Raw genomic sequence first — 9,638 nt, 5'->3', positions numbered from 1 at the left:
CTTGTGTAAGTGGAGTCTCGTTTATTTTTGAAGCCCTATGATTTGATTATTCGATTTGATGAGGTGCTATTACGATTTTTAAGTAGATTTTCGATGAGGCTTGAAATATAGAGCGCAGGATTAGGTCGACAGAAAATCTGTGACTCGAAAAATATTAAATAGAAAATTTAAACGATGGATCGTTCGAACGAAACTCAAACATAGAATTCATTTGACATCTCACTTGAACGAATAATATGACAATTGTAAAATTAATATTTCAATCCCTAGATATATATGTGTGTGTGCTTATCATAAAAAATATGATTGTTTGGAACAATATGATTTATTCTCGTATTGTATTTTGATATTTCTCAATAAAATAAGATATTTTGAACATTTGTAGATGTAAATACATTGTCAAAATACGTAAATTTTTATACGGTGCGATTGATTTTTTATTTCACTTTATTTTTCCTGTATCATTTCTCACAACAACTGGCTAGCATTAATGGCCCGACTTGCAACAACAATTTGTAAGTAGAATGATTTCATATTGTGATAATGAGCACCTTAATTTTTTTTCTTTTGTTCTAAATCAGCTCTGCATCAAGATTATAATTGAAAATACGAAAGGAATGGAATTAAAAAAAGGTGGTGATGTCAATATAAGTGTCATTCTAATCATTGCGAAGTAGAAACCTTAAAAAATAAATAATGAATCCTAACTTTGATTGTTGCTCTTCCTCATTGTATTTTAGATAGATGGCCTATAAATTTTGCAGTCGTGGAGCACTTGTTGTACGTGTTCTCATGCAAGCATACCGATGATCGATGCTACTTATAAACTCACTCTCGTTCTTATGTAGTGTTACCCATATAGTGCCTGTGGGGACTTTGTCATTTTAACGGTTTTAGTAGTTTTTGTATTTCATTATTAGATACATTCATTCTTTCACATTTCACATTCGAGTAATATTAGGTACAAATTTTAAATAAACAAATTTTATATAAATTATTTTGTAAAAAACAGGGTCTTACTAATAAAGAATTATTATTTTTTATATAATTTTTTTTTATAAAGACTTGTTTATTTTGGACATGTATAGATTATTTTATTTCACATCCTTTTTCTATCATTTTTGAATAAAATTGTTTTACATCGCAATAACAAAATGCAAGATACGTTGAATAATGATAAGTGCTATTATATATAATCGATTCTTAATAAACACAAAAAATCATTAAAAATTATTTATAATAAGAGAAGTATTATTTGTGATTATCTTTTTATTATCTTCTAATATAATATTAAATTATAAAATATCTATTTATTATCTATTATCACATCATCTTAATATTGCATAAAGCAATGATATCATTATGATCAAGGAGTGACTAAAATATCTCAAATATAAAATACTTCTGTTTTTCTTGATTGAAGAAAATAGCAACAGTGGATCGCTATTAGTAGTTTATTACCCTCTTTAATTGTGTTGGCTTTTGATTTCAAAATTTAAGGTCTGGTTTGTTTTTAAAATTAAAATTTTAAATTTAAAAAATTTTGAAAATTATTTATCTTATCAATATAATTTTTTAAATTTTTATGTAAAATAAAATAAAAAATTTAATTTTTTTAAATTTTAAAATAAGAATAATATTAAAATATATATATTAATAATATTTTATTTAATTTTAATTTTAATTTTAATTCATCCAATTAATCTCTTAAAATCTTAAATTTCAATGAGCAAATTCCCAAAAGAAGAGCATGACATGGCCATCACACAGAAAGTACTATATGCACCCGTGTTGGCGTGACACGTATCCTGTCGAGATAGAGAAGCGACTGTCCCAAACACCCCCCTTCCCCAAAAAAAAACTGCTCATCCAGAACCGTGATAAGTGGCCCCCTAATCACGCTTTTTGACTCTGCGTTTATTTAAAAAGTATAATATTTAAATAGTATAAATAAATAAATTTATGACATGTTATAAAAATTAATATATAAAATAAAAAATATATTTTAATAATATATTTTAAAAGATAAAATAAAGATGTACTTTAAAGATATAGACAAAAATAATAATAAAATATTAAATAATAATAATAATATAGATAAAAATAATAAATAATATAAATAATGTTAAGCAAATACCGTATAATCGTTTTAAAAAAAATGAGATCTATTAATAAAAAATTAATTTTTTTCATGTGAATTATATATTTATTTATTTTTTTCAAAACGATTATATGTCGTTTGCGCATTCCATAACTATACGTAACATTATTTCTCTCATATCCAAAATAGGCATAATCCGAAAAAAGACCTGTGAAATAATATTTTATTTTATTTATAGAAGTAGGAAAAGCATGTTACCTACATTATATTTGCGTTTATGTCATTTTTAGTTACATCTTATTAAGGAAAATGGTTCTTAAAAAAAAATATTAAGGAAAATGCTTAGTCCATCGAGATTTTCTTTTGAGAAAGTTTACTGACTTTTTTTTGTTTTATTTTTTTAATTAGTAATTAAATAATATTTTTTAATAATGTTGTATTTTTTAAAAAAAAATATTTAAATGTAATATATATATATATATATAAATGCATTTGGCCTTCCTGTAACTTCTCTGTAATTGTAGCACGATCCTCTTATTAAACCCAGTGGATAAGGATGATTTTGCGGACATGTGAGAGTCTGTTTCCTGGGCCACGTGACTTGCCTGTGCACGGAGCCAATGCTAATATTTTCTCTGATTTTCTGCTTACAGAAAAATGTTAAAGAGAAAAATTAATATATATTTTATAAAAATAAATTTATAAATTTATATAATTTTATATAACATATTAAATATATTTTGTAATTATTATAGTATATCAAATCACGAGAATTTATAAATTTAATTTTATAAAATCAATTTTCAACTAAAATATTTCTTTAAAATAAATGGATAACTGAAAAATAAAATAAATAAATAAGTAAACTCCTATAAATTTAGTAAGTGTTATGTATTCCAAGAGGGTTAGGTGATGACATAAAAATAGTATTTGTGCTCATAAATTTCTATTTTTGAAGATTAATGTTCACAGTACACATCATATTAATTATTCGCTGGGTGGGTAGGCAGTGAAAACGGTTGAACCGACTTTAATATCTTATCTGCTGTATTTACACAGCTTTTTTTTTTTTTTTTTACTGATAAAAAACACACGCACACACATCATTATCATAAACATTAAAAAAAAACACACCAAACATATTTTTCAATGAATCCCAGCAATATTAAAAAGAAGTGTTATCGAGAACCGAAACAACTTGTCAAAAAACATTCATCATGGCCATATATCTTTCCCATTTTTCACGCAAAGAAGGGCGGGGTAATTAAATGTTGAAATTCTTTATACATCGATCACCATAAGTTCATAACACGTGTATCCAAGATATCTGTTGTTGCCTTAGTGGCGAGTTAAAGAACTTTTTAGATGAATCCAGATGTCCTTTTCATGACGATTGACGAACCAAAGAGCACGTACACGCACAAGTCTCAAGACTATATCATTCATCGATAATCCTCATTAATTTCACCGCGGTGCTAATTGGGCAATGGTCGTGGTGGCACGGCACCTCTATTGTTATCCTTAATTAGTGGGAAACGGGCGTGAATGTTTTGAGATATTATAGGCCTCCGCCATCTTCGTCACGGGACATCGATCATCAATCATCATCACATTGAAAAACAAACAGGAATTAGATCAATATTAGGTGCATCTAATTAATTGGCATGTTTTGACAGAAAATAACGTTTTGGGTTTTAGACATAGCCAGGCAAGCTTTCTTGCTCCCATTTTTGGAAAAACTTGAAGAAAATAAAGAAAGAAATAAAGTAAACGCATAATATATAGATGAGTCGAATTGGGTTAACCCCTTTTTTTAATGTCCTAATTATTCGTGTACAAGTTGGAAGATGTGGTCCAAGAGAGAATTTATCGGGCTTGAGGTTCGCTTCCAGGCCAACAGCGACAGATCATGGCCGGATCAGATATGGACGGTAATTTACTAAAGATAATGCTACTGCCTCCAAGTTTGTCCACTTGGTATCATCTTAATTAGTGTAAATTGTATTTTTTTAAAAAAATTTAAATATATTTAAATATTTAAAAAAAAACACTAATACACTAACAATCATTTCCTTAACTATTAAATAAAAAATAATATTAAAAAATAAATAAATACATAAAAAGTCAAATTGAGAAGACAAACTTAGAGGCATAATATCATTTTCCTTTACTAAAACCGGAAATAATGAATTTAGTGTTATTCTTAGTTTTTTGTAGCCATATAAATCCTCCGTACCGTAAATACAAGATTCGTGCGAGATCCATAGATCAGTTGTCCATTATTCAGCCAAGATCCATTTAATAGAAATATATTCCCCGATATTTGAACTCGATCGAATACTCGATGGCTACTGCATGATAATAATGTACTCGTGTTCATCGAAGAGTGATGGAATTAATAATAACATCATGAATATGTACCCATACGTATTAAACAGAATTAAACAGCTAGCTTTCATTAATTATATATAGTGATTAGACCAGTGAAAGAGCAAGCCTGTGATCCTAGCTAGCTAGACGTATACAGTGATAAATCAAAGGTCTAAATAACTTAGTTCGACCAAATTAATGGCTGATGTCACATTACCCTATATATTGACGAAATTGCAAACATGAATCTCTCTCTCTCTCTCTATACCATAGAAATACTGATCAAATATCTAACTAGGCATGCAGTACTGTAAAATTGGACTTTCTGGGAGGTTAACTAGCTATAAGAAGTTTGAAGGAACGTACGGTATAAAACGTTGCGTCATATCCATCTTAATAACCTATTACACACAAACAGCATTTGCAAAAGCTTTTAATCGTCAAAATCAAACCAACCTCACCTACCCTATAGAAAAATTTGGTCTACGCCTGAGAAAGCCAAATAGATAGCTAGCATACCGTACATTTGATCAAACTAGTCATGTTTAACCAATTAGGAGGTTGAGCAAACCATCGTCAAGGAAATCAGTGCTAATTTAAGGCAAACAAGTTGGTAATTAAACCAGCTAGCTACTTTAATGCATGCTTCTATTAATTCCAAGCTAGCTTTCCCATGATACCCGTAAGCTAGCTTCGAGAATCCAATAATTAGCTGGGAATTCTAACCTACTTTGGAATATATCGACCACTTTTGTTGGTTTAGAAAAATATATATAGATCCATGCAGATTAGACGTCTCAACACAGCATAAGAAATTTAAGGTTGCTTGTAATTAGCAATTTTAATCATTATTTGTTTTAAAAAAAAAAAAATTTGCAAGCCATTCTATCGGAATATAAATGAAACTTTCTTTACGCCCAGGAACATCGAATTGGATTAATCCAGCCACTGTTGAGTTTTACATACATGGAAAGCATGTCAGGAAAACTTACAGGCGAATTTGAATTGGGTAGCTTATAATTAGCATCTATGTCATGATCATGAGATGCGCCTCTTACCATGCATTACGTACGTCCAGGCTAATAATTCATATTAATTCGTCTACCCCCTCGTCACTGCAAAATATTGAACTCTCTTGCCTCTTTTTTTCTTTCCCTAGTTTTATGGTTTTTAAAGAAAATTATATCACAAACTTTTTGTTTCAAGGACTGCATGCATGCTTGAATTAATTAATGAGATAGATTTAGTTACAATATTAATTGATTGTTAATCTCTGTGTGTGTGTGTGTGTGTGTATTACATAAAATAAACCATTATGATCCATTTTCTTGCTGGAGCAATATTGTTGGTGATGATCATGACTTGGTTGTCAAAACTGTTTAGAACATACAAACGCCCTTGCTCATATAATATTCAACGTTTGAGGATGACCGGATATCATCATGTGATCGATGCATGAAGGAATTCCAGCAAATTTAATACAATGACAATTCATGATCCTTAATTAACAATCTGGGGCTTATAATCGTGTTATATATCCATAATACTATAATTTAAGCAGGTCATGTGTACTACTGATCATTCTATGGCGGCCCTGGTACTCTCAATAAATTACTTGGATATATATATATATAGCAATAACCTCACTTATTGAACCAAATTAAGGAGAGAGAGAGAGAGAGAGAGAGAGAGAGAGAGAGAGAGAGAGTATAACTAATCAATGGAACCAAAACTTGTAGTGATCACAAATGACACAATCAAGCACCAAAAGCAAAACAGGAAAAAAAAAAAAATCATGGAGAAATTTCCGGGAGTTTCCCATTCAACAACGTGGCGACCATGACCATCGTCACAAACTTTTTGTAGTAGAAAATTCATATACGCACGGTGGAATAACATCACCTACGGCTCAAGTTAACAGAAGTAATTAAGTAACCTAAAGGCGCGAGACCGAGTTAGACACATTTTTAGGTGTACACGAGCGGACCTTATACGAAAAATATCCCAGCGCGCTGAATTAATTAGGCTAAGTTGTTGGAGTAAGGTAATCTATATTTGTAAAGAAATGTACGTGGCGTATAATACTTTATTCTCTTGCAGACATACCCATTCAGATCAGAGAGACAGGCGTTATCCAAAAAGTATATAAAAGGGCCGGGTAGTTGTAAACCGATGAACTGCCCAATATTCCCACATTAGAGATCAGTCAAAATAGATCAATACTGCAAGTTCGTAACCATAATAAAACCCATTGTCACCCCTCACCCAAGTTCCTAACATTCTTAACACAAGAATATATCTTGAACAAAGAAAAAAAAAATGAGGGTAAGGAGACAAATGGAAAAGGCCCCAGCGCAGAAGTCCGTCGTTGCGGAGCTTGAAGGCACCCTTCTGAACGACCCAGACCCCTTCTCCTACTTCATGTTAGTCGCATTCGAGGCCTCGGGCTTGCTTAGGTTTGCGATGTTATTGATATTATGGCCCGTGATTCGCTTACTGGACATGATGGGCATGGCGGACGCCGGGCTCAAGCTCATGATCTTTGTTGCAGTCGTGGGTGTTCGTGAATCCGAGATCGAATCAGTGTCGAGGGCAGTGTTGCCCAAGTTTTACGTGGATGAAGTTGATATGGAGGCATGGAAAGTCTTCAGCTCGCACGAAAAGAGAGTTGTGGTGACTAAGACACCGAGGATTATGGTGGAGAGGTTTGCTAAGGAGCATCTGCGAGCTGATGGGGTTATTGGAAGCGAACTTGTTGTGAATCGGTTTGGGTTCGCAACGGGGCTCGTGGAGGATATTATTCGTCCTCTCTCTGATCGAGTAGCTAAGCTGTTTGTTGATGAACCACCAAATTTAGGATTGGGAAGACCTACAGCTACTGGTTCTTCATTCTTATCGCTGTGCAATGTAAGTAGCTAGATATTTTCTCTAAAGTACGTAACCACTACTGACAAATCACGTATCCACGTGACTTATGTTAATACGAAGTAGCATGTAACCATGGTTTCTATGCAGGAACAAATGCACTACCCACGATTGATCGCCAATCAAAAGCATGACCAACAGGTTCTTCCCCCCCTCCCAGTGATCTTTCATGATGGCCGCCTAGTTAAGCGCCCAACACCGCTCATTGCCCTCCTAATCCTCTTGTGGATGCCCTTAGGCATCTTGCTTGCAATAATCCGCCTTGTTCTGGGCTTGATTCTACCAATGTGGGCCATTCCCTACGTGTCTCGGCTATTTGGTGGCAAGGTTATTGTCAAGGGAAAACCACCCCCGCCTGTGTCTGGTGGAAACTCTGGGGTTCTATTTGTGTGCACCCACCGGAGCCTAATGGACCCAGTGATCCTCTCCACCGTGCTTGGACGTAAAACCCCAGCTGTGACATACTCCATTTCTCGATTAACTGAGATCCTGTCGCCAATACCCACTGTTAGGTTAACACGAATCCGGGAGACGGATGCAGAGAAAATCAAGCGACAATTAAGAAAGGGAGATCTGGTGGTTTGCCCCGAAGGAACAACATGCAGGGAACCCTTCCTTTTGAGGTTTAGTGCACTATTTGCAGAGCTAACGGATCGAATTGTCCCAGTGGCTATGAATTATCGCGTTGGGTTCTTCCATGCAACCACGGCTAGGGGTTGGAAAGCACTGGACCCGATTTTCTTCTTCATGAACCCTAGGCCTATCTATGAGGTAACGTTCTTGAACCAGTTACCAATAGAAGCGACATGTTCCTCTGGGAAAAGTCCGCATGATGTTGCAAATTATGTGCAAAGGATCTTGGCTGCTACGCTAGGGTTTGAGTGCACGAACTTTACTAGAAGGGACAAGTATAGGGTGTTGGCTGGAAATGATGGAACTGTGTCTTATATTTCGTTCATTGATCAGGTTAAGAAGGTGGGTGAGCATCTTCAAGCCGTTTATTCACTGAGATAATATGAGAAATTGATATCTTTATTTGTTTTTTGTAATTTGGTTGGGGCCGGGCAGGGGGATTATTGTTTCTGGAATTGTTAAATAATGTAATATGAAACTGCCTAATATTTGTCGATTACGACCGTTAATGTTAGTTATATAGCCGTGTTGTTGAACTGGCCGTTGAAAATATACATATTATATCCTTTTATATATCTTTAAGTTCATCCGTGGCATAGTACTACTGTATATGGGCCCAGCTACTCCATGATTAAATCCGGCAATAGTCGCATTGGATTTCAAAAAGAGAATCGATATGCAACCAGTCGGCATTTCGAACGAGCCCGATATATATGGGCCCAACTGAACCAGATAAATTCAAGCAGTTGGGTTATTCCAACTGAACGAGCGTGGGCTTTCCGCGAGAAGCAGCGTATGTAGTTATAGATGCTTTTCATTACCCAAAAAAGAGAGAGAAGGTTTTGGGATCACCACGAAATTAGTTCATGAGCCCTAGATAGTTAATTGGTAGACGGATTAGCTAGGAATTCGAATTAGTACGTACTATATATCTATCATGAATTTCTTTTTCTATCCTTTGAGATTAGCCTTTCTATTGGCATGGTTATCATGATCAGCTGTAGCTTTGACATTTTCGTTGAATAATTCAACATGACACGTTAAATTAAATTAATATATAAATTTCTTTTCCAGAAAGAATTAGGATTATAGTGCAAAAAAGTACGTTGACCAAGCAAAGACACCCAACCACTTCACAGGATGATGACGATTTCGGCAGCGGCATGTCCACCTTGTTTTTCAATCTGATCATGTATCAAAGACCATTCTTATCGATAGGATCATAACGATTTGGATTACGTTTCCGAAAAATTTTAAAAACCACTTGTTATATATTTATTTCACGAAGTTGACCAATTCAAGTAAAAAACGAAAAAAGTGCCACCAAATTTCGATGTCCTCTTCATAAATTCTAAGCGTTGTTAAGCTATTAATATTATTTTTTATTAAAATTAAAATTAAAAAAATTATTTCAAAAACGAATAATGATACTTTTATTTATGAATTTTATGATTTTAATTATACTAAATGATATGATATATACATTTTTTACGTTTTTAATAGTCAATCAATTAAATTCAATAGACTTAAAATACAAATCAACTAGTACAATTAAAAATAATAAAATAAAAAGTGAAGAACAAATTATATATTATTTTTACAAATTTGC

The 9,638-nt window shown here is 33.2% G+C and overlaps 1 pseudogene; it reads left to right on the top strand.

The window, feature by feature from the left end:
* The first annotated feature begins 6,671 nt into the window (after positions 1 to 6,671).
* LOC108982655 lies at positions 6,672 to 8,565 on the top strand (annotated as a pseudogene).
* Positions 8,566 to 9,638: the final 1,073 nt, after the last annotated feature.

This window comes from Juglans regia, chromosome 12 (assembly GCF_001411555.2).
Source record: "Juglans regia cultivar Chandler chromosome 12, Walnut 2.0, whole genome shotgun sequence".
NCBI classification, from domain to species: domain Eukaryota; kingdom Viridiplantae; phylum Streptophyta; class Magnoliopsida; order Fagales; family Juglandaceae; genus Juglans; species Juglans regia.
Note: the sequence above shows the minus strand (reverse complement) of the source record. Positions and strands in the feature narration are given on the sequence as shown.